Raw genomic sequence first — 15382 nt, forward strand, 5'->3', positions numbered from 1 at the left:
AACGATGAGACAGCCTATAAGAAAGAGGTCAGAGACCTGGCAGTGTAGTGCCAGGACAACAACTTCTCCCTCAATGTGAGCAAGACAATGGAGCTGATCATGGACTATAAGAAAAGGAGGGCCGAACAGTCCCCCATTAACATTGACGAGGCTGTAGTGGAGAAGGTTGAGAGTTTCAAGTTCCTTGGTGTCCACATCACTAACAAACTATCATGGTCCAAACGCACCAAGACAGTTGTGAAGAAGGCAGTCTCCTCAGGAGACTGAAAATATTTGTAATGGGTCCCCAGATCTACAGCTGCACCATCGAGAGCTGGTGGTTGCATCACCGCCTGGTATGGCAACTGCTCGGCATCTTACAGTAAGGCGCTAAAGAGGGTAGTGCGTACGGCCCAGTATATCACTAGGGCCAAGCTTCCTGCCATCCAGGACGTCTATACCAGGCGGTATAGAGGAGGAAGGCCCAAAAAGTTGTCAAAGACTAGTGGAGTGGTAACGCGCGTGCAAGCAGTTGCTCCAGACGCCACTTGGATACACTGCAGCATCCACTGAGAGGCTCTTGCTTCCAAGGGAATGCCTGACAGCTTGAAAGACATTTTGGACACTACAGTGAAAATGGTTAACTTTGTTGAAACAAGGCCCCTGAACTCTCATGTATTTTCTGCACTATGCAATGATACATGGGCAGTAACCATGTAACGCTTTTACAACATTTCCAACATTGCTGGTTATCAAGGGGCAAAGTATTGACACGTTTTTTTAAATTGAGAGACGAGCTTAATGTTTTCTTTACTGACCATAATTTTCACTTGTCTGATCACTTGCATGATAATGAGTTTCTCACACGACTGGACTATCTGGGTGATGTTTTTTCTCGCCTGAGTGATCTGAATCTAGGATTACAGGGACTCGCGCAACTATATTCAATGCGCGGGACAAAATTGAGGTCATGATTAAGAAGTTGGAGCTCTTCTCTGTCTGCATTAGGGTTAGGGTTAACAAGGACAACACACAGGTCTTTCCATCATTGTATGATTTTTTTTGTGTGCAAATGAACTCAAGCTTACGGACAATGTCAAATGTGAAAGAGCGAAGCACCGGAGTTCATTGGGTGCGCAAATACGCAGGTATTTTCCCGAAACTGATGAAACAGACAACTGGATTCGTTATCCCTTTCATGCCCTGCCTCCAGTCCACTTACAGATATCTGAAAAAGAGAGCCTCATCAAAATTGCAACATGCTGTTCTGTGAAAATTGTATTTAATCAGAAGCCACTGCCATATTTCTGGATTGGGCTGCGCTCACGAGTATCCTGCCCTGGCAAATCGCAGTGTTAAGACACTGATGCCCTTTGCAACCACGTACCTACAGTTGAAGTCAGAAGTTTACATACACCTAAGCCAAATACATTAAAATTCAATTTTTTCATAATTCCTCAAATTTAATCAGAGTAAAAATTCCCTGTCTTAGGATCACCACTTTATTTTAAGAATGTGAAATGTCATAGTAGGGAGGGATTTATTTCAGCTTTTATGTCTTTCATCACATTCCCATACTCAATTAGTATTTGGTAGCATTGCCTTTAAACTGTTTAACTTGGGTCAAACGTTTTGGGTAGCCTTCCACAAGCTTCCCACAATAAGTTGGGTGAATTTTGGCCCATTCCTCCTGACACAGCTGGTGTAACTGAGTCTGGTTTGTAGGCATCCTTGCTCGCACAAGCTTTTTCAGTTCTGCCCACAAATTTGCTATAGGATTGAGGTCAGGGCTTTGTGATGGCCACTCCAATACCTTGACTTTGTTGCCATTTTGCCACAACAACTTTGGAAGTATGCTTGGGGTCACTGTCCATTTGGAAGACCCATTTGTGACCAAACTTCCTGACTGATGTCTTGAGATGTTACTTCAATACATCCACATAATTGTCCTACCTCATGATGCCATCTATTTTGTGAAGTGCACCAGTCCTTCCTGCAGCAAAGCACCCCCACAACATGATGCTGCCACCCCCGTGTTTCACGGTTGGGATGGTGTTCTTCGGCTTGCAAGCGTCCCCTTTTTCCTCCAAACATATCGATTGTCATTATGGCAAAAAAGTTATATTTTTGTTTCATCAGACCAGAGGATATTACCCCAAAAAGTACGATCCTTGTGCAGTTGCAAGCCGTAGTCTGGCTTTTCATCACAGTTTTGGAGCAGTGGCTTCTTCCTTGCTGAGCTGCCTGTCGGGTTATGTCGATATAGGACTCGTTTTACTGTGTTTGCTGCTGTTCTGGGACTGATTTTCACTTTTAGCACCAAAGTACGTTAATCTCTAAGAGACAGAACGCGTCTCCTTCTTGAGCCGAATGACGGCTACGTGGTCCCATGATGTTTATACTTGCGTACTTATGTTTGTACAGATGAACGTGGTACCTTCAGGCGTTTGGAAATTGCTCTCAAGGATGAACCAGACTTGTGGAGGTCTACAATTTTTTTGCTGAGGTCTTGGCTGATTTCTTTTGATTTTCCCATGATGGCAAGCAAAGAGGCACTGAGTTTGAAGGTAGGCCTTGAAATACATACACAGGTACACTTCCAATTGACTCAAATTATGTCAATTAGCCTATCAGAAGCTTCTAAAGTCATGACATCATTTTCTGGAATTTTCCAAGCTGTTTAAAGGCACAGTCAACTTTGTGTATGTAAACTTCTGACCCAAACTTCTGTAAACAATTATGGGGAAAATTACTTGTGTCATGCACAAAGTAGATGTCCTAACCGACTTGCCAAAACTATAGTTGTTAACAAGAATTTGGGAATTGGTTGAAAAACTAGTTCTGACTCGACTCCAACAAAAGTGTATGTAAACATCCGACTTCAACTGTATGTGAGAGTGGATTCTTGGCCCTCAATAGCATGACAACTAAATACAGGCACAGACTGTGTGTGGTAAATTATTTAAGACTGAGAATCTCTCCAATACAACCCAACATTGCAGAGTTATGTTCATCCATTCAAGCACACCCTTCTCATTAACCTGTGGTGAGTTATTCACAATTTTCAATGAACAAATAAAAGTTTTATATGTAAGATGGCTAAATAAAGAGCAAGATTATTGATTATTATTATATTATTATCTGTGCCCTGGTCCTATAAGAGCTCTTTGTCACTTCCCACAAGCTGGGTTGTGACAAAAACTCACACTCATTCTTATGTTTAATAAAAGTATTGTATAGTGTGTGTGTGTGTGTGTGTGTGTGTGTGTGTGTGTGTGTGTGTGTGTGTGTGTGTGTGTGTGTGTGTGTGTGTGTGTGTGTGGCAGGCTTACAACGATGGCAAAAAACAACATTTGAGAGTGCGCTGACACTGGTGCTAGAGGGGGTATGCAGCTGGAGGTTGAATGTTTGAAGGGGTATGAGACTATAAAAGGTTTTGGAACCACTGCGCGAAGGTATGTGTGATAAGGTGTACGGTATCGCCAACCTGGTGGATGGAGGCTCCCTGGGGGAAGAACAGCCATCTACTGTGGCTCCTCTAGGACAAATTTAACCTTGCCATGGTGAAAAACACACAGAGCTGGGAGACTTGGAGCTGGCCACTGGGGAGGTACAGCAAAAAGCTCCTTCTCTCTCTCCGAGCAGCACCTCAGCACTGTGTACCTAACAGTCTAACAACTCAAACAATACTCTCTGGAAATAAACATCCTTATAATGTCCCGGTTAAATAGAAAGGATAATAAGCAACTTTTCCTCTTGAAAGATGGTGGTTAAAAGGTACAAGGCCTCCTCCTCAGATAGACCAGTTGTTCCGACCGGGCACAACATTCAAACACAAGCCATGTGTTATGAACGTCCGATCGTCATGGCTTTGCTCTTAGTCTGGCCTCTGGAACAGGAACAAACTGCTGAGTGAAGAACAACAACAACATCCTCAGGAGAACATGACTGGTCCCTTTCTGGGTGGCTGAAGATCTACAATATTTATACCCTGTCCCCATCCCCTTGCAGCACAGTGGGTGAAGACTGGAGGGAAAGGGCCTGGCTTGGCTGGCTGCGGATTCCAGGGCTGACTGAGGAAACCCCATTGTTCATTTTCCTCGACTGGGCCAGCCAGCAGAGGTAAAAAGAGAGAGAGCAGTGCTGCTGAGGTTGGGTGTTAGTAGTATGATTAGTTATGCGAAAATTAAGCCATTTTATTCTCATTCAAGCGCAATGAAAACATTGTGCTTTTTAACAAGGAGTAATATTTCAGGGCCTCTAAAAGACTGTAACTTATGATGTGATCATCAGATAAAAATATAACAGCCATCAGATAATCAACTATGGCTGTTAACACAGTTGCACCGACTGAGTGTGAAACAACTAACCATAGAATCAACCACCACCAGTTCCTGTGGCCCCAGCCAGCCAGTAGCTCCCAGATTTCACATCACATCACAATGATGCTTGCCTGCCTCACCCGACTGCATTTCCTGTGGTCACCTGATTTCCTGGGGTTTCTTGCAACAACATATGAGACATTTATCTACTACAAAAACAAAAACACACAATACCTTGCCTGGGATGACTGCACTGTGACAACACCGTGAGTCCATCCAGTATGAAACAGAACAGAGCTCCCGTCTCCCCTAGCTTGTTAGTTAGGGGCTTTTATCATTCATTCCTCATTTGCCTTTCAATCCCTGCTCCGGGCAGCTAACCACACCACACTGACTGCCGTTTAAGTATTTCATCTGCAGAAGCTTCACCTCAGAAATACATAGGCTATATTCACATTGAAATGAAAGGGGACAGGAGGTCTACATAAACAAAGCTCTAAGCCTCCATTGAAATATCAATACACACAAACATCTGGGTGAAATAGGGAGCTAGATGAAGTCGTGGGAGCCATGCAAAGGTAGTGACGGACTGAGTGTCACCACCTCGGTTGTTTTCTCCTCAGCAGCCGTGTACCTCCTCTTATGTAAGAGGCCAGACACTGACAGAGACAAATCCTGCCCACCAAATAGAGGGTAGAGGGGGTGGCTCAGCCATTGCTGCGGCTCGACAACACATTTCCAGGGAGTACAGCCAACGGGGTATAGAAAACAGGCTTGACACTGTCTGTAGCCTGCTCTCCAGTTAAAAATCTTCACAACTTGATTTAACCAACGCAGGCAGCACACTTCTCTGTGGGAGATGACAGTGGGTATTGGGCTCAGGACAAAATCTACCCGGTAAGGGAGCAAGAGGGGCACTTATATCTGATTGATTAATAGACCACTAATAGAGCACGCAAGTGTAAATGAGGCACATAGCAGATGTTTTTGAACTATTGATAAATTAAGTTTTCAATCCATCTTTATTATATCCTTGAGTGAGTTACTACAACACCAGTGGGAGTGTTGACACTGGAGAGAGGGAAGGAAGAAGGGGGAACTGGCGATGGGTAGAGGGCAGAACTGGGGAGAGGGAGAGAGAAGAAGGGGGGAACTGGGGAGAGAGGAAGGGAAGAAGGGGGACCTGGGGAGAGAGGAAGGGAAGAAGGGGGACCTGGGGAGAGAGGAAGGGAAGAAGGGGGAACTGGGGAGAGAGGAAGGGAAGAAGGGGGAACTGGCGATGGGTAGAAGGCAGAACTGGGGAGAGGGGAAGAGAAGAAGGGGGAACTGGGGAGAGAGGAAGGGAAGAAGGGGGAACTGGGGAGAGAGGAAGGGAAGAAGGGGGACCTTGGGAGAGAGGAAGGGAAGAAGGGGAGACCTGGGGAGAGAGGAAGGGAAGAAGGGGGAACTGAGGAGAGGGGAAGGGAAGAAGGGGGAACTGGGGAGAGGGGAAGGGAAGAAGGGGGAACTGGGGAGAGGGGAAGGGAAGAAGGGGGAACTGGGGAGAGGGGAAGGGAAGAAGGGGGAACTGGGGAGAGAGGAAGGGAAGAAGGGGGAACTGGGGATGGGTAGAAGGCAGAACTGGGGAGAGGGGAAGAGAAGAAGGGGGAACTGGGGAGAGGGGAAGGGAAGAAGGGGGGAACTGGGGAGAGAGGAAGGGAAGAAGGGGGACCTGGGGAGAGAGGAAGGGAAGAAGGGGGAACTGGGGAGAGAGGAAGGGAAGAAGGGGGAACTGGGGAGAGAGGAAGGGAAGAAGGGGGAACTGGGGAGAGAGGAAGGGAAGAAGGGGGAACTGGGGAGAGAGGAAGGGAAGAAGGGGGACCTGGGGAGAGAGGAAGGGAAGAAGGGGGAACTGGGGAGAGAGGAAGGGAAGAAGGGGGACCTGGGGAGAGAGGAAGGGAAGAAGGGGGAACTGGGGAGAGAGGAAGGGAAGAAGGGGGAACTGGGGATGGGTAGAAGGCAGAACTGGGGAGAGGGGAAGAGAAGAAGGGGGAACTGGGGAGAGGGGAAGGGAAGAAGGGGGAACTGGGGAAAGAGGAAGGGAAGAAGGGGGAACTGGGGAGAGAGGAAGGGAAGAAGGGGGAACTGGCGATGGGTAGAAGGCAGAACTGGGGAGAGGGGAAGAGAAGAAGGGGGAACTGGGGAGAGAGGAAGGGAAGAAGGGGGAACTGGGGAGAGAGGAAGGGAAGAAGGGGGAACTGGCGATGGGTAGAAGGCAGAACTGGGGAGAGGGGAAGAGAAGAAGGGGGAACTGGGGAGAGAGGAAGGGAAGAAGGGGGAACTGGGGATGGGTAGAAGGCAGAACTGGGGAGAGGGGAAGGGAAGAAGGGGGAACTGGGGAGAGAGGAAGGGAAGAAGGGGGGAACTGGGGAGAGAGGAAGGGAAGAAGGGGGGAACTGGGGATGGGTAGAAGGCAGGAACTGGGGATGGGTAGAAAGCAGAACTGGGGAGAGGAAAAGGGAAGAAGGGGGGACCTGGGGAGAGAGGAAGGGAAGAAGGGGGGAACTGGGGAGTGGCAAGGGAAGAAGAGGGAACTGGGGAGTTAAGAGGAGTGAGTAGGAGCATCTTACCTCTTATTAATGGGCTTCTCATCTTTCTCGTAGGGCTTGACGAACCATTTGCCGATGCGTACGAAGCTACGGTTCATGAGACACCGCTCCAGCAGGTTATGGATTGCTTTGAACAGGAGCGTCCTGCACTCATAGGACAGACCACTCTCCCACACACCGTCTTCCTCAGCTATAGAGACAAACAGAAAGAGAGAGCGATAGGGTTAGAAACAGGACGGAGTGATTTTCTAAAAACAAATGTTTAATGTGTCTCGTCTTCGTGCACTTTAGTGTTTCCGTTGGCATGAGATGAAACAATAAAAGTCAAGCCTTCAGTTTGAAAAGATGAACTGCTGCAGAGGCAGCAAGCAACTGGTAAAAAGGTTCAGTAGAGACACCTGCAGTGACCCTTAACTCCTGAAACAGCAGCAACTGCTAATCAGCTGCATCAAACATCATTTCTATGGCAATACGACACACACACTGCTCAGATCATAGGCAAATGTACCTTTTTTAGCCTAATAATCATGTTGGCAGAAGACTGCCTCAGAAGGAATGGAAAGCTATAGACTGTTTTGGGTGCTTGGTAATTGGCAACTCTTCAGTAGCTAGCTAGAAATATGTTTAAATGTACAGTCAGGGCCCTCCCCCGGTGGTGCTGATGTTTGCCTAAGGCTGGGTAGTGGGGAGGTCCGGGGGAGGTCAGTACTTACCTTTTTTTTCTGCTGTACCTGCCAGTTCCTTAAACCTAGAGTCTTAAATTATATCAAACAACATAGCCAACACAGAAGTCTTGTGTTTGATCCCAAATGATTGAGGTGGTCTCATTAGTTAGGTTTCCATCTAATTGGCGACAGATTTTAAAGCAAATATTCTACAATCTGCATAAAGAAAATATGCACATTTTACCAACATTGGTGTTCCCACCAAATGGACTTGTTGTGGATAAAAAATCAGAGTTTGATGATGTAGTGCACACAAAATGTACTTTTTTTCTTAAGCTTGCATGTACTGAATAAAAATCTAAAGTTCAATGTGTTTCCATCGCATTTTCAACTCAAGCGATCATTTAGTCACAAAAGCATGCCAGTAGACCCACAAAGTTATTGCGTTAACACTAGTTAGCGTTGGCTCGCGAAACTACATCTAACAGTATACTGGACACAGACACAAAAATGGTATCCAAAAGTTTGGCGAAATCCAGAAGTATCCCTTTAAATAGCAAATGTGCCTACTTTGGTCATGGCTGGTGCATTCTAGCCAACAGCTCACAGATACAGTGAGGGTAGGCTAGTCTACATCAGTGGTTCCCAACCTTTTATAGTCTCGTACCCCTTCAAAGATTCAACCTCCAGCTGCGTACCCCCTCTAGAACCAGGGTCAGCGCACTCTCAAGTGTTGTTTTTTGCCATCATTGTAAGCCTGCCACACACACACTATATGATACATTTATTAAACATAAGAATGAGTGCGAGTTTTTGTCACAATCCGGCTCGTGGGAAGTGACAAAGAGCTCTTATGGGACCAGGGCACAAATAATAATAATATAATAATAATCAATTATTTTGCTCTTTATTTAGCCATTTTACATATAAAACATAATTTATTCATCAAAAATTGTGAATAACTCACCACAGGTTAATGAGAAGGGTGTGCTTGAAAGGATGAACATAACTCTGCAGTGTTGAGTCTCAAATAATAAAAATAATATATATTCCACACAGTTTTCATGCCCTTTCCCCCTGCATTGTCCCAGCCATCTCCACAATAGTATGGGGCTAGCCTGTCCTAAACACCTGGTAGCTCACCATATAAGATGCTTCCAGCCCCTTCTTATTAACTGTATCTGTTGCTTTTATACATGTCTTACTACTCGAAAGTCGTCTTTATTCTCGCTAAAAAAAACTCCTGTGGCTTATTTTTCAAATTGTCATGTTTTGTTACTAAATGTCTGAGCAAGAGTGTAGGTTTCCTCCGAGAGAGTAACGGTTAATGTGATTGGATGTTAATTATTTGACTAGGCTACCTGTATTTGACATTGTGTTGTTATTTTTGCTGAACACTAGGTGGTTTAATTTGATATTTGGCAGTGAAATTAGGCTACTCAGGCAGAAAACAAAACTCACCCAAATGCACAGGCCCAGGCCCATTGGAAAACATAAATGTACGGTTTGAAAATGTTTTTTTTTTTTTTTTTTTTTTTTAAATATGTATCACATTTTTATTTGGCGCACGCACCGATGCCATTGCGTACCACAGTTTGGGAATAGCTGGTCTACATGATGAGATTATTGTGGATAAGTGCAAGAATATTTTATTTGTCAAATGGCAGTCAAGCACCAATCATCGTTTCACCAGGAGCATCAAGATCACCTTGCACTTTCACCACCCTGTGAAGTTCCTCATAACTTATTCCATCTGTTGCCTAATAAAAAGCAGGTTTCCTGAGTCAGAGTGGGAGGACGACACACCATTTCGTCGTGTGATTTCAAGTTTACTTTGATATGATGCTTATTATATAAATATTTGCGGCATAAAGGCGTTTCCACCCACATTTCTTGCACAATTAATTTACAGACACAAAACGATCCCACCATATCGAACGAAAAAATTATCTGTTGACATTTGTAAAATTGTAGCAAAACTTGTTTGCATCACAGCTGTTGTGATTTTTTTTAAATACAGTATGGCTTTACACGCATAAAAACTGTGGATGTTAACGTGGTTAATGTCACTTTAAAATGTTTCTAGGTTAAATTTATGAGTAATGATTATTCTAATTAATAGGTGTCTTTATGTGGATAGTCTAGTGAAAATGTGAACTGGCTTCTTAATTTTGTTTGGGGATAAAATGATGAATAATTCAATTACTGGATGCAATGTGGTATTCTAGCTTTCTATAGGCTATTAGGAATATGAAACAACTGAATTAGGCCTATATGAGCTTGTTCCAGATCTCCAACATCTCCTTCATATATACAGTCATTGTCTCCATCCCTGACCTAATCCATCAAGCTAGGTCTGACAACTAGGCTACCATACATTCAACATGCCTTGTTGTCATTGGTGAATTTACTTTTATGAGTCTAAAGCAGATGCCTAGCAGAGGTGAAGGGGATCAAAAGATCAGATAGGCAGAGTGGGGAAGTTGATGTGAGCTATGTCTTGCAGCTACACTATGCACACTGCATAGAAACAAAATAAAGTTATTTTATAATAAGGGGCGGCAGGTATCCTAGTGGTTAGAGCGTTGGGCCAGTAACCGAAAAGTTGCTAGATCGAACCCCTGAACTGACAAGGTAAAAATCTGTTGTTCTGCCCCTGAACAAGGCAGTTAACCCACCGTTCCCAGGCCGTCATTGTAACTAAGAATTTGCTCTTAACTGACTTGCCTAGTTAAATTAAGGTTAAAAAATGTATATAATTCTATATAATTCTATATATAATGTATATAATTCTAAATTGTAGCCTACAGACATAAAATATTCTGCAGGAGGCAGATGACAATCACAAACTATAGCCTACTACTTCAAAGGGCAGAATTTTGTACCTGGCATCTAAAAATAGAGATTTGAAACTCTTAATTTCCTGATATGCAAAATAGCCAGTCAGTTTAGTGACATCTGAAAATCATATGTTGACCGTAAGCAAGCAAGAGGGAAAGACAAACTATAACAGGAAAAGTATTTCCTACATCCAAAAACCCAAAGCAAGTCATTTTATTTGTAGCAGACAGAAAACAGACAACCTAGCTACAATTCACCACATGTTTCCATTCATGGCTCAAGTGTGTCTGTGCCCAGTTAGAGGAGTCAAGTGAAAGTGCTGTTGCAGCCTGGCTGATGGTAGATAGAGATAGCAGCTCCAGATGCACTGTTTTAGCCTGGTCCCTGATCTGTTGCAGTCTTGTCAAACTCCTTTGGTCATTGTCACTTGATGCCTTAGAGAACAAGGGCTCCTGCCTGATGGTACAGAGAATACCACACAAGACAGCAAATGTTTTCAATCCTGGTCCCGGATCTGTTTGTGGCGTCTTGACAATGACCATAGGATTTGGCAAGACAGAACAAATAGATCAGGGAGCGGGCTAGCAGTGTCTTTACTACCTGACTGTAATAGTAGTGGGGTTTGTTTCTGGATCCTGCTCGGCTGTGGCCTGGATGCTCTGCTAATCTCATTAACAGCCACTGTGAGACATCTTAGAGCACTTAAGCTCGTTTCAAACATGTCTCCCGGTGTGCAGCGCTAATCAGCACAGAAAAAATAAACACCAGACATGACCACGAGACATTATCCCACATATCTTATTTGACGTTGTTCCTTAATGTGGTGAGACTCACACGGAACCCAAACCGGCTGCGCGCGTGCGCCATCGTGCATAAATGTATTTTGTCCCCCAACACCAAACGCGATCACGACACGCACGTTAAAATATCAAAACAAACTCAAAACAAACTCTGAACCAATTACAGGTCGAAAAGCATTAAACATTTATGGCAATTTAGCTAGTTAGCTTGCACTTGCTAGCTAATTTGTCCTATTTCGCTAGCATGCGGTTGCTAGTTAATTTGTCCTGGGATATAAACATTAGGTTGTTATTTTACCTGAAATGCACAAGGTCCTCTACTCCGACAATTAATCCACACATAAAACGGTAAACCGAATCGTTTCTAGTCATCTCTCCTTCCAGGCTTTTTCATCTTTGAACTTATATTGTGATTGGCATCTAAACTTTCATACTATTACCATGACAACCGGCAACACAGTTCGTCTTTCAATCACCCACGTGGGTATAACCAATGAGGTGATGGCACGTGGGTACCTGCTTCTATAAACCAATGAGGAGATGGGAGAGGCAGGACTTGCAGCGCGATCAGCGTCAGAAATAGAAAGGACTTCTATTCTAGCCCTTGGCAACGCAAACACTCGTTGACGCGTGCGAGCAGTGTGGGTTCAATAATTAAATAACATAGATTTCTACATTTATTTTGCAACGCTCGCACACGCGATGTGAGTGGTGTGGTCAGGGTATCAGCACTGAGGAGCATTCCTACATTCTTAAATGGAGACAGATTAGTTTAGTTAGGTGAGAAGAAAGTCTACACAGACATAAACATACATCAATGATTATAGTGTCTCTCTGCCTTTGAAAGAGGAATTTAAACTGTGATTCCTTTGTCCCCCATATCAATAGTAAGTGAAGCTTTATGGCAGAGCAGCAAGTGCTGAACAGCTTGTTTAAGGGAATCTGGGCTATATATTTTTTCAGGACTGTAGCCTTTTCCTGTAGCCCTAATGGGTGGAATGTTATTAATATTTTTCATAATTTCATAACTACTAAACTTTATTTCAAAAGGCCGAAAATCCAGTGTTTTTATGTCAAACGGTTTTGTTATATCTCAGCCTTCTGTGAAGTATAATATTGGGACGCAAACTCAAAATTGAATACATTTCAACTCTAGATCTGACGTGGTACAGGTGAGTTTTAAGCCCTTAACCACGTGTGTGAGGTGTATACATTTGTTATAAAGTAGATTTGTTTAAGACTACCAAGAAAAACTGTGTGACCCTGATTTAGTCCACTGCAGAAAAAGGTTAAGTAGAGGGCCAGCTATATTTCACTGGTGCACTTGTAAACAACCGCCTGAGAAACTTAAAAAGGGCTGAAGCACAAAGCTGTCCATCCACTCTGGAGAGAGAGCTTGACCTTGTTTTTCATTTCTCTAGTCTACCCTTCTACCATCTACTATAAAACATTGCATATTCCTCAATTACTTTTTACCCCTCTTTCAGAAGCTTTTCGAAACCTATCTCTGATTCTGCCAAAAGAAGACAATCCTGAAAAGTGTGTTGAGAGGAGTGGGTTTCCAGCCAAAAGTGTGTGTTCAGAGATTACAAATGTATGGTTCTGTCATATAGCCCAGCCTTTCTTTAATGTAGATGTTCCAAATGTGCACATCAGTGGCTTGTATGCATGGAGGCCTGGAGATGCTAAATGTGTTCATGTTAATTAACGGTAAATTACCGTGAGACCGGCAGTCATTTACATGTCAATAACCAGCTGACAAAATGTCATGACCGTCACGGCCCTAGACGTGATTCCCTGTTCTACATTATATATTTCTATCTGAACTAGAGGTCGACCAATTAAGCGGCGTGGGCGATTAATTAGTGTTGATTTCAAGTTTTCATAACAATCGGTAATCGGCCTTTTTGGACACCGATTATGGCCGATTACATTGCAATCCACGAGGAAACTGCGTGGCAGGCTGACCGCCGGTTACGCAAGCACAGCGTCAAAAGGACCTTGTGGCTGCAAGGAGCCAAGGTAAGTTGCTAGCTAGCATTAAACCTATGTTATAAAAAACAATCAATCTTCACATAATCACTAGTTAACTACACGATTGATGATATTACTAAGTTAACTAGCTTGTCCTGCGTTGCATAAAATCAATGCGATGCCTGTTAATTTATCATCGAATCACAGCCTACTTCAACTTCGCCAAACAGGTGATGATTTAACAAAAGCACATTCGCGAAAAAAGCACAATCGTTGCACAAATGTACCTAACCATAAACATCAATGCCTTTCTTAAAATCAATACGCATAAGTATATTTTTTTAAACCTGCATATTTAGTTAAGGGATATTCATGTTAGCAGGAAATATTAACTCGGGAAATTGTGTCACTTCTCTTGCGTTCAGTGCAAACAGAGTCATGGTATATGCAACTGTTTGGGCTGCTCGTTGAGACGTTGCGAACTGTGTGAAGACCGAAATTAATTTGCCAGAATTATACATAATATTGAAGGTTGTGCAATGTAACAGCAATATTTAGACTTGGGGTTGCCACTTGTTCAATAAAATATGGAACGGTTTCGTATTTCCCTGAAAGAATAAACGTTTTGTTTTTTCGAAATTAGTTTCCGGATTTGACCATATTAATGACCAAAGACTCATATTCTGTGATTACTATATTATAATTAAGTCTATGATTTGATATTTGATAAAGCAGTCTGACTGAGCGGTGGTAGGCAGCAGCAGGCTCGTAAGCATTCATTCAAACAGCACTTTACTGCGTTTTGCCAGCAGCTCTTAGCAATGCTTAAAGCACAGCGCTGTTTATGACTTCAAGCCTCTCAACTCCCGAGATTGACCTGGCAAAACTAAAGTGCCTATAAGAACATCCAATAGTCAAATGAATATGAAATAAAAATGATATAGAGAGAAATAGTCAACTGGTCATAATTCCTATAATAACTACAACCTAAAACTTCTTAACTGGGAATATTGTAGAACTGGGAATATTGAACCACCAGCTTTCATATGTCCTCATGTTCTGAGCAAGGAACTTAAACGTTAGCTTTTTTGCATGGCACATATTGCACTTTTACTTTCTTCTCCAATGCAGTGTTTTTGTATTATTTACACCAAATTGAACATGTTTCATTATTTATTTGAGACTAAATAGATTTGATCTATTATATTAAGTTCAAATAAAAGTGTTCATTCAGAATTGTTGTAATTGTCATTATTACAAATATACATATCAAAATCGGACGATTAATCGATATCAGCTTTTTTTGGTCCTCCAATAATTGGTATCAGTATTGAAAAATCATAATCGGTCGACCTCTAATCTGAACGTTCCACAACGTTGTTCCCTGCTGAACGCAGCTCTAGTATTCTGTGCAGAAGGCAGGCGGGGGCCCTTGTTCTCTAAGTCTGTTTGTTAAAAAGGATCTAACATGAAGGCCCCATCCTCTGACATAAGGGTCCAAAGGTCACAAGGTCATGACAGCTAGGAATCAGCCAGCTTGGCCAGCCAGTTCTTGACAACACCACCAGTAGATCATTAAGAAAAAACATGGGATTCGTCCAATTCCAAAGCCATGCTGGCCTGACTGAAAATAGACAGATCCCCACTCACTATTACTAATAACACCAATTGTCCAAGGTTGGAGAGCGTAGGAGTAGGAGAGGAGAAAAGGGAAAAAGGCCAAACAAACAGCAAGAGGCTGACGAAGGAACAAAAGCAAAGTCCCCAATTTTGTGGCCAATTTGCAAAATAAGAATACAGCCCCAGCATAAATGATGGGAAACTCCTAAACCTACATTTACATAAACAGATCATCACGACACACTCTTTTCTCTGTCAGGATCACATCTGCCTCTCTCTCTCTCTTTTCCTCTAGCGCTGAAGAGGAGCAAACAGGTGTATGCTTTGCATCAGGTATTCCTAACAGCCGTATGTCTCTCATTGTCCAACAGAGCCAAGAGAACAAGGGGGTCAGTCCCTCCAACCACAGGTCTCTATGCTCTGGTAATTAAATCTGCAGTTGGTCGCTCATTAAACACCTAGATTAATGTATTGTGATACACAGGCCTCCAGGGGACTCTTCCTTCCAGGCTAGACAGAGGATATTTTTCGCCCTCTTTCTATTTCTCTCTGCCCCCCTTCCTCCTCTCCTTCCCATCCATCCACAAGCAGCA

General features: G+C 43.3%; 1 pseudogene; it reads right to left on the bottom strand.

The window, feature by feature from the left end:
* Positions 1-15382, bottom strand: part of LOC115136275 (mediator of RNA polymerase II transcription subunit 13-like) — a 159539-nt pseudogene that overhangs the window by 130351 nt on the left and 13806 nt on the right.

This window comes from Oncorhynchus nerka, linkage group LG10 (assembly GCF_034236695.1).
Source record: "Oncorhynchus nerka isolate Pitt River linkage group LG10, Oner_Uvic_2.0, whole genome shotgun sequence".
NCBI lineage: Eukaryota > Metazoa > Chordata > Actinopteri > Salmoniformes > Salmonidae > Oncorhynchus > Oncorhynchus nerka.